The 9,415-nt window shown below is 43.0% G+C and overlaps 1 pseudogene; it reads right to left on the bottom strand.

Moving 5' to 3' along the window:
• Nucleotides 1-650: 650 nt before the first annotated feature.
• LOC138671813 (odorant receptor 131-2-like) lies at nucleotides 651-9,204 on the bottom strand (annotated as a pseudogene).
• Nucleotides 9,205-9,415: the final 211 nt, after the last annotated feature.

The raw sequence follows: 9,415 nt of genomic DNA, 5'->3' as shown, positions 1-9,415 counted from the left end.
TGGATGCCCTAGAGCAGTGTTCCCCAAGTCCGGTCCTCAAGAGCCACCAACAGGTCTTGTTTTCAGGATTTCCTTACTATTGCATAGGTGATAATTGCATCACCTGAACAGGCAAGCATTCAATCACCTGTGCAATACTAAGGAAATCCTGAAAACATGACCTGTTGGTGGCTCTTGAGGACCAGACTTGGGGAACACTGCCCTAGAGGCACAGGTGACCGGATTACACAACTATAATTTTAAGAAAAGCAATACAGGAGAAAGTGGGTTAATTGCTGATAACTACCAACTGAAGATTCCAGATGACCAATCAATGCGTTTTGAACTCGTCCGACTTTTTTATCAGTACAAACCACAAATACCTGACGAAGTCGAATGACTTGGAAACGTGTTGTTGATCGGTCGCATGAAATCTTCAATTGATATTCATCAGCATTGCAGTTAACCCACTTACTGCTGTATTACTTTATCTAGGATTCCACTAGTGGGCTTGCAGCAGATGATATTGTGAGCCATTGTTGTCATTGTGCTTCACCATGTGAGCATCTCCTTGCACCCTGATATCCTCCATAACTGGATAAAATCTTATTTTGCTTCATTGTTCTTCCAGCTTCCTTCATTAATACACAGGTTTTACTTTTCCAATAAATTCAACATTTTATTAAATTAATTTTCTTTATATATTTACGAAAAACCTCATCTCTTAGACCATAGATGACCGGACTGAGGAGTCTCGGCAAACATGTGAGTATAATATAGTTTGTGATGAGTAGGTAGGAGACGTAATTTATTAAGAGGACCTCGGTTGAGGTGGAGATGAAGGAGACCATACATAATATGAGCTGGAAGGCGTGGAGCATCACCGTTTTACCAGCTTTATGGGCGGATGACCCACCAGAACCGATCTTCCTGGCAACCAGCATAACTTCAATGTAAGTAAATGCAATGATCAAAGCGACTGTGGCGAACTTGGAAATTATAGGCCAGTAAGCTTAACCTCTACTGTGGGTAAAATCCTGGAGGGCATTCTAAGGGATGCTATACTGGAGTATCTGAAGAGGAATAACCTCATGACCCAGTATCAGCACGGGTTTACTAGGGACCGTTCATGTCAGACTATTTTGATCAGTTTCTATGAAGAGGTAAGTTCCGGATTGGACCAAGGGAACCCAGTGGATGTAGTGTATATGGACTTTTCAAAAGCTTTTGATACGGTGCCACACAAAAGGTTGATACATAAAATGAGAATAATGGGGATAGGGGAAAATATGTGCAAGTGGGTTGAGAGCTGGCTCAGGGATAGGAAACAAAGGGTGTTTATTAATGGAGCACACTCGGACTGGGTAGCGGTTAGCAGTGGGGTACCACAGTGGTCAGTATTGGGCCGTCTTCTTTTTAACATATTAATGACCTTGTAGGGGGCATTCAGAGTAGAATTTCAATATTTGCAGATGACACTAAACTCTGCATGGTAATCAATACAGAGGAGGACAATTTTATATTACAGGATGATTTATGTAAACTAGAAGCTTGGGCTGATAAATGGCAAATGAGCTTTAATGGGGATAAATGTAAGGTCATGCACTTGGGTAGAAGTAATAAGATGTATAATTATGTGCTTAATTCTAAAACTCTGGGCAAAACCGTCAATGAAAAAGACCTGGGTGTATGGGTGGATGACAAACTCATATTCAGTGGCCAGTGTCAGGCAGCTGCTACAAAGGCAAATAGAATAATGGGATGCATTAAAAGAGGCATAGATGCTCATGAGGAGAACATAATTTTACCTCTATACAAGTCACTAGTTCGACCACACTTAGAATACTGTGCACAGTTCTGGTCTCCGGTGTATAAGAAAGACATAGCTGAACTGGAGCGGGTGCAGAGAAGAGCGACCAAGGTTATTAGAGGACTGGGGGGTCTGCAATACCAAGATAGGTTATTACACTTGGGGCTATTTAGTTTGGAAAAACGAAGACTAAGGGGTGATCTTATGTTAATGTATAAATATATGAGGGGACAGTACAAAGACCTTTCTGATGATCTTTTTAATCATAAACCTGAAACAGGGACAAGGGGGCATCCTCTACGTCTGGAGAAAAAAAGGTTTAAGCATAATAACAGACGTGGATTCTTTACTGTAAGAGCAGTGAGACTATGGAACTCTCTGCCGTATGATGTTGTAATGAGTGATTCATTACTTAAATTTAAGAGGGGACTGGATACCTTTCTGGAAAAGTATAATGTTACAGGGTATATACACTAGATTCCTTGATAGGGCGTTGATCCAGGGAACTAGTCTGATTGCCGTATGTGGAGTCGAGAAGGAATTTTTTTCCCCAATGTGGAGCTCTTTGCCACATGGGTTTTTTTTGCCTTCCTCTGGATTAACATGTTAGGGCATGTTAGGTTAGGCTATGGGTTGAACTAGATGGACTTAAAGGCTTCCTTCAACCTTAATAACTATGTAACTATGTAACTATGAAGCTGAGGATATTGATGAAGGACATGATCACATTCTGAATGGGACTTACAAACAGCATTGATCAACCACAAAACCTGTGTAAGGAAAAAAAACTTCCTTTAATTGTGTAGATTATGACAGTGCAGTCGGCAATACTCGGACAGACTCCTATGAGCCAAATCACCAGAATCGCATATCGAGTTCTTTTTGCCGTGCAAAACTTTAGGTGTCTAATGGGAAACAAATGGCTACGTAACGTTCTAGAGACATGACGGCCAGGTTGTATGGGGTCACTCGAAAGCAGCAAGTGGCCAAGGTGTGAAGCATGAAACAAACCGACACGGGGAAGTGTACAGAATACATGGCAGTCACTAAAATGAAATTTCCCAAGGCGAGATACAGTGTATCATTGATGAGCATGTGGACAAAGAGGATGTAACGAGACTTCTCCCAGATGTGAGGATTGGAGAAGAAGACCTTCAGAAGAACGGAGATGATGTACAGGAAGAAGGTGAAGATTAGGAGAGTGAAAACAGCGAGAGCAGATCGAGTGACCGCATCAACCCATTCGATATAAGTGGACATCAACGTACAATTCTCAGAGATAGATGTGAAATTCACCATCGAAAACTGCATGACAACAATTCTTTTCTGGGATCTCACACTTAAAGGAAACAAGAAGATGACAGTGTTGAGCTCTCCGATGTGTAGAATACATAGGTGTCTGTAAATCACAGACTTCTCATTCAATGGAGCAAGTTCATATGAAATCCAATGGTAAAACCATCCATATAATTTAGTATGGTTGCCAAATTACAGCTTCATATAGCTCAGACGTTCTACGGAGCCATGATATGAAATGACATGTTAATGGGTGGTTTGCTGTGAGCTCCTCTCTCAGCACCACAAACAGCTCATTTTGCCTGGAGAAGCTGCAGACAGTCCTCTCTTAGGGCAGATGACTCAAGTTTGCCATGGCAGCTGTTCTTTCTGACATGTAATGGGTGTCACTGAATAAGGAACCTCTCTATCTGAGAGACCTGTATGACCTAATGTAAGCACATCATAGACCTTGGAAGGATTTTTATATGAACTCCTGACCTATGCTGGGACTAAGTGGCTCCAGAAGATTATTTCACCACTGTGCCTTCTGACTTTGCTTTAGGAGATGGTCATAGACATAATGGAGATGGTCCATTCTAGTCAATCCTTATGGTGGCCATATATTTACAATACTGATGTCCAAATCGTGGACTATAACTAACAAAGCAAGTAATGAGAACCACACACTGATAGTTGCACCTACACCAAAACTGGAAGGCCGCAGTTTGGAGACCATTACTCTAAGAAATTGCTAAAGAAATACAAAGCCAGAAAGGAGGAGGTAGAGTCACTAACTTTTACCATCTTTTACCTATCTACATACAAAGCGGTAGATACTCACCGCTGCGTATTCAGCATGGCTGAATAGACGCCGGATGTATTCGACATGTCTTCTTTGAAGTTTCTGCCAGGTGCACATATGCTCCCAATAGAGTTTATCATCTTTTTAATATTTTCATATTGAGGCAATCAATGAGTCTCCAGAGATAGCAGCACAGAAATGGCAGATTGCATTAATTTAGCAGAAAGCAAAGCACAAGCAGATGTTACCTAGTATTGCTGGGAATACACCGGTCTATGGGGCTATGACAATGCAGAATGCCAAAACTGCAGTCACAATTAACCATTGGGACAAAGTCGATTTTGCAACATCAGGATTATAAACTTTATACAATAGGAAAAGGGCCAAATCCAGAATTGATGGCAGGAATGCAGACCAACTTAATGGAGGATTCTAGCAAGGGAAGCGTTTTATGACCAGTATGAAGACCAGGAGAAGGGATAGAGCTAGTTGTGTTTTTTGGTGCAGGCAGCACAAAAGTAGCAAAAAGTGGCAGCATGAAGTATATGCACACTTTCCAATTCACTCACAATGCTTAGGAGCCTTCCGGGAAATGGGAGAGGATTTGGCAATTCTACAAGACACCGCACCAACGTCCTACAAGGAAGCTCTCCCCCAGGCTCTTCATTGCCTTGAGGCTGAGCAAAGGCATCCAGATTCTAGATGGGATGGGGGTCAGAAATTAAAAACAGAATCTTCTGTGAAAAGAAATATGTAGGCAAACAAATAGTTTTTTTGCAAACTCTGTTCTCCTGGAAAGCAGTTTAAAAAGATGGCAAAGTGGAGCATGTGGCCCCTTGGAAGTGGCAATTACAGATTCCATTGGATTAAGGTCCATGTTCTTGGCACCAGATTTGTCTAGTTTGGGATCAGGAGCACTACAATAAATGTTGGGTGAAGGTTTGTTACAATACTGATGGAACGAGGCTTGGAATCCACTGGTCGGAGGAGCACGTTCAGGGAACAGCAAGTGGTGATAGAAGTCATTGGACGTAGGAATGGGAGTTGTAGAAACATTCCAGAGATTAGTGGGACCAGTCTGGGTGAGACAGTTCTCAGGAGCTGGAGACTGAATGTGAATGTTCCATGTGGCTTTAAGTAGGCCCAAACAGGAAACATGATGGTATCCATAGGTTTAGCATCTGGCACCTTACTAAAAAGGATTGAAAAAACAATAACAGCCTTCAATGGTAAGGAGTGAACTTGCAGCACAATTTTACAAAGTTAATACCAGCAGCCACTAGCTGTCAATCCGCAGAAGAACAACAGAATTCTCACCTTACTCCCCCCTGATGTTGGACCTCTATATGATGCTTGACTTATATCAGTTTATCTAGATATCTCTGGTGAAACTCTCTGAGCAATAGGGGAGCATTGATGTTTTCTACAGGTTTCCAGTAATTATCCTCAGGGCTGTACCCTTGCTATGTTATCAATTTCTGCTCCTGGCTTCTGAATACCGTATTTTGCAGATTATAAGATACATGGGATTATAAGAAACACCCCAAAGTTTGAGGAGAAAAAGAGGAAAACATTTTTTTTGTAATAAAATGGTGGTGCTTCTTATAATCCATGTGTTTTATTGCTTACCGGGGGTGGTGGCTGCGGTGAAGCGGGGTCCCAGGGTCGCTGCTGGAGGAGGCAAGAGTGGAGCACCGAACACATCCGGACACCCCCTCATCCCAGCCTGTGGCCTGCAGCAATGCTTCACTCTTGCCTCCTCCAGCAGCGACAATGGGACCCTGCTCCATCACGGCTGGTAAGGTATATCCGCATTATAAGACACACACCCATTTTCCCCCCTTGTTTATCAGCTCCTGCACAGTATTATCTGCTATCTTTGCAAGACAGGGACGCAAGATAATGGAACGATCGACGTCTGATTACATGTTGATTGACCATTTTGTGGAACCCTGGGGCTTGTTGACCTGCAGAGCAGAGGACAAACTATGCATATTGATTAAATAATCAAACAATGAGAGATGATTCCTTGACATTTCTCCCCTGACCTCTGGAGGATGACCTAAAACACAAATGTGGGTATAAAATGATTTTTCTCTCTTTATGAGACGAGAGACAAATAAGACATATCCTGTGTTGGATGATCAGTAATGATGAGCGAATACATTCGGCACTATTCGTTACTCGCACGAATAGTACGATATTCGGGCAATTCATTACTCAGCGGGTAATTAGGTATTCGCCTCAGTATATTTAGGTGACCCGCCCAGCATATTTGGCGCTTTAATTGCAGGCTATGAATATGCTGGGATGACTTGCCAATGCTGGTGCAATCTTTGGTTTGGCATTAGTTTGAGTGGCTGGCCTTCCAGCATCATAGAGACTATTTGAAGGCTGCCAGCTCCATCTTGCGCACATTGCAGCCAAAAACAGCATAGGGAGAGAGTAGTTTCAGCATAGCGAGAGTGAAAGTAGTGTAGGGAGAGTGATAGGAGGTTATAGTGAGCATTATTTATTCCAAAAAGCTGAAGATTGTGAATAATAATAATCTTTATTATATTGCGCCAACATATTCCGCAGCGCTTTACAGTTTAACAGTTTCAAACACAACAGTCATAAGTAGCAACGTTAACAATACAATAATTAAAGCAAAATAAGCCGCCCCTGCTCGTGAGAGCTTACAATCTACAATGAGATGGGGGGGATACAAAGTACAGGTGTGTATTTACAATGATGTATTTACAATGATGGTCCAGCCATCTTCAGGGGAAAACTTACAGAAAGTAGCTAACTTTGTAGTCTGCTTTCTGTTCCCTGAGGGGGGGGGGTTAATGGACTGGATCACATCAACTAGGCTGCCCTCAATCTGTGAACAACTTTGTACGCGTACAAGCCTAATTTATAGAGTTACTCTGGATGTCAAATATCTAGACCAGCCTCTTAGGTTAATATCATAATTGCTTGTTGTTTATTGGACCACGGCTGCTCCCCCAATGAATATATTAATTACTTCTAAACACCCTTTGCCTAAAGGTTCTCATGGATAGATAGTATCAGGCTGTAATTGACATCTCTCTTCAAAAGAGCTAGGTGGTGTGAAATGTTTCCCTTTCTCTCCTGGTTCCCAGCAGAACCCCTGGTGAGATTTGGAGACAGTAGACTGCCTTCTCAGATACATATGTTGTGACCTTTGAGAGACGTGCAATCTCAGGACAGATGTTAAACTACTGCTGGTTTAATGGGCACTACTGCTCTTGTGAAGAGATTGTGTTTGTTAGGTGGGGATTTAAGTGGGGAGAGATTTAATAGGAGGGAGGGTGAAAGGCAGGCACCTGGCTGTTCTCATCACTGCAAGTACATGCTGCAGATCTCTTCTATTTTCCACTTAAAATGACTAATATTTGTCTAGCAGTTGTGGAATTGGCGCAATTTGAGTAGAGATAATCGTAAATGACAATTTAGCAGGGGCAATAATCTTCATTGTTCTGCATTTGTAGTGTGTCAGCAAGATGATTGAGAAAAATCGTACTTTCCATTGGTTTAAAAAATAGCGTTTCTTTATCTAGCAGTTGTGCAACTGGTACAATCCGGGTACTAATAATCGTACATGACAATTTAGCAGGGGCAATAATGTTCATTACTCCGCATTTGGAGTGGGTCAGCAAGACGAATGAAAAAAATCATACTTTTCTATTGGTTTAAAAAATAGCGTTTCTTTATCTAGCAGTTGTGTGACTGGCGCAAAGCCTGCAGAGATATGGAAACGTGGCTATTTACCTGTAATTCAAGTCAGTCTGCTGATGCCGTGTAAAATCAAGCTGCGAATTCCAAAAAAATAGCCACACTTTCTAGACACAGTGAATTTGTACATAACAGCTTTGTAATGGTACTTGTGAAAAATAAAGCCAGTATCTTTTTGGTTTCAGAAGCATAACGCATTTAAGAAAAGAAAGGGTGATGTTAAGAGATGTGGATGTGGTGGCGCCCACCAATGCTGTGTGACAGATCCGAACGTGACTGTATCTCATTATAGGTTCCTGTCAAAATTTGGTCAGTGCGCTTCACAACTAACGAACCCAAACAAGTGTGAGAATGCTGTGGGTTGGATGGCAGACAATGTGTTGACAAGCAGCACCACAAAGTCTTCCACATGGCCCAGTCTCAGTAGCTAAGATGCTGGGCCTCTGAATCCTCAACCTGGTCCGTTTTCCTCCAACCATCAAGAGTTCCAGTAGACATATGACACCAATGCTGACCACTCTGAGTGACTGTTTACGTTCCCTTGTAATTTCTCAGACCTCTCAAAGTGCACCATTAAAGAGGGTCATGAAGAGGTGGAGTGCAGTGATGCCCAAAAATTTGAGCACTCACGGCCAGGAGAAAGGCTCTTTGGGGAAGTTCAATTGATATGTGAAGAGGTGGAGGATAATCATGAGGCACAGCTGCCATCAGGTCAGCCTCAAATCGCAGCTCAGAAGGAGGATCAGATTGAGGAATTAGAAGATGACGTGGTCGATGATGAGGCCACTGATCCAACCTGGCACGGTGTCATGCCTAGGGAACACTTCAGTGCAGAGAGGGATGGATCCGTAGCAAGAAAACAGGTAAGAAGAGGTAGAGGTTTGCCCAGAGGTAAAACTCAATCAACTGTTCCACAGAGCACCCCGACTCGGCAAGATAACAGGCCAAGGGTGCATTGTTCACCTATATGGCACTTTTTTCTGAAAGTCCTTCAGATAAAAGAAATGAAATTTCCAGCATCTGCCAAACCAATCTAAGAAGAGGCAAGAACACTGACAGCCTGAGCACCACCAACATGAGAAAGCACATGGCAGCCAAGCATCGCAGTAGGTGGGTGGAACACCTGGGTACAAAATCTGTGTCTGAGGGTGAAACCACTGCCCATTTCCATGTGTTATGGCCGTCCCAATCTGTTGCACACACACAACAATCAGCAACCACATCCACTTTGTTGTCCCAGCACAGCGTTCAGTTGTCCCTGCCCCAGACATTTACTGGAAAGCAGAAATATACACCCACCCACCGGCCAAAACACTAAACACAATATCATCTGTGCTCTGGCCAACGCAGTCACAGGGAAGGTCCACCTAACCACAGACACATGGACAAGTTACTGTGGACAGGGAGGATACATTTCCCTGATGGCACACGGGGTTAACTTGGTAGAGTCTGGGACAGAGTCAGAGTTTGGGACATCACATATCTTACCCACACCAAGAATAGTCGGCTCAACTTCCATCAAGGTTTCAGTCTCCTCGTATTCCACTTCCTGTCTCTCCTCCTCCTCATCCTCAGGAGGAACAAGTCTCCCCATCACTCCCCAGCTGGGAGCAAGCTCTGCTGAAGCTCATCTGTTTAGGTGATAAAGCTCACAATGCAGCCAAGTTGTTGAAAGGGATAAAAGAGCAGACTGATCTGTGGCTCTCCCAGCTAAACCTCCAACCAGGTCTGGTTGTGTGTGATCATTGGTGGAACTTGGTGGCTTCTTTAAAGCTCAGCAAGCTGGTACACATTCCTTGCATGGC

Source organism: Ranitomeya imitator, chromosome 3 (genome assembly GCF_032444005.1).
Source record: "Ranitomeya imitator isolate aRanImi1 chromosome 3, aRanImi1.pri, whole genome shotgun sequence".
Classification (NCBI taxonomy): Eukaryota; Metazoa; Chordata; class Amphibia; order Anura; family Dendrobatidae; genus Ranitomeya; species Ranitomeya imitator.
The sequence above is the reverse complement of the archived record's forward strand: the minus strand, read 5'-3'. Positions and strand labels throughout refer to the sequence as shown.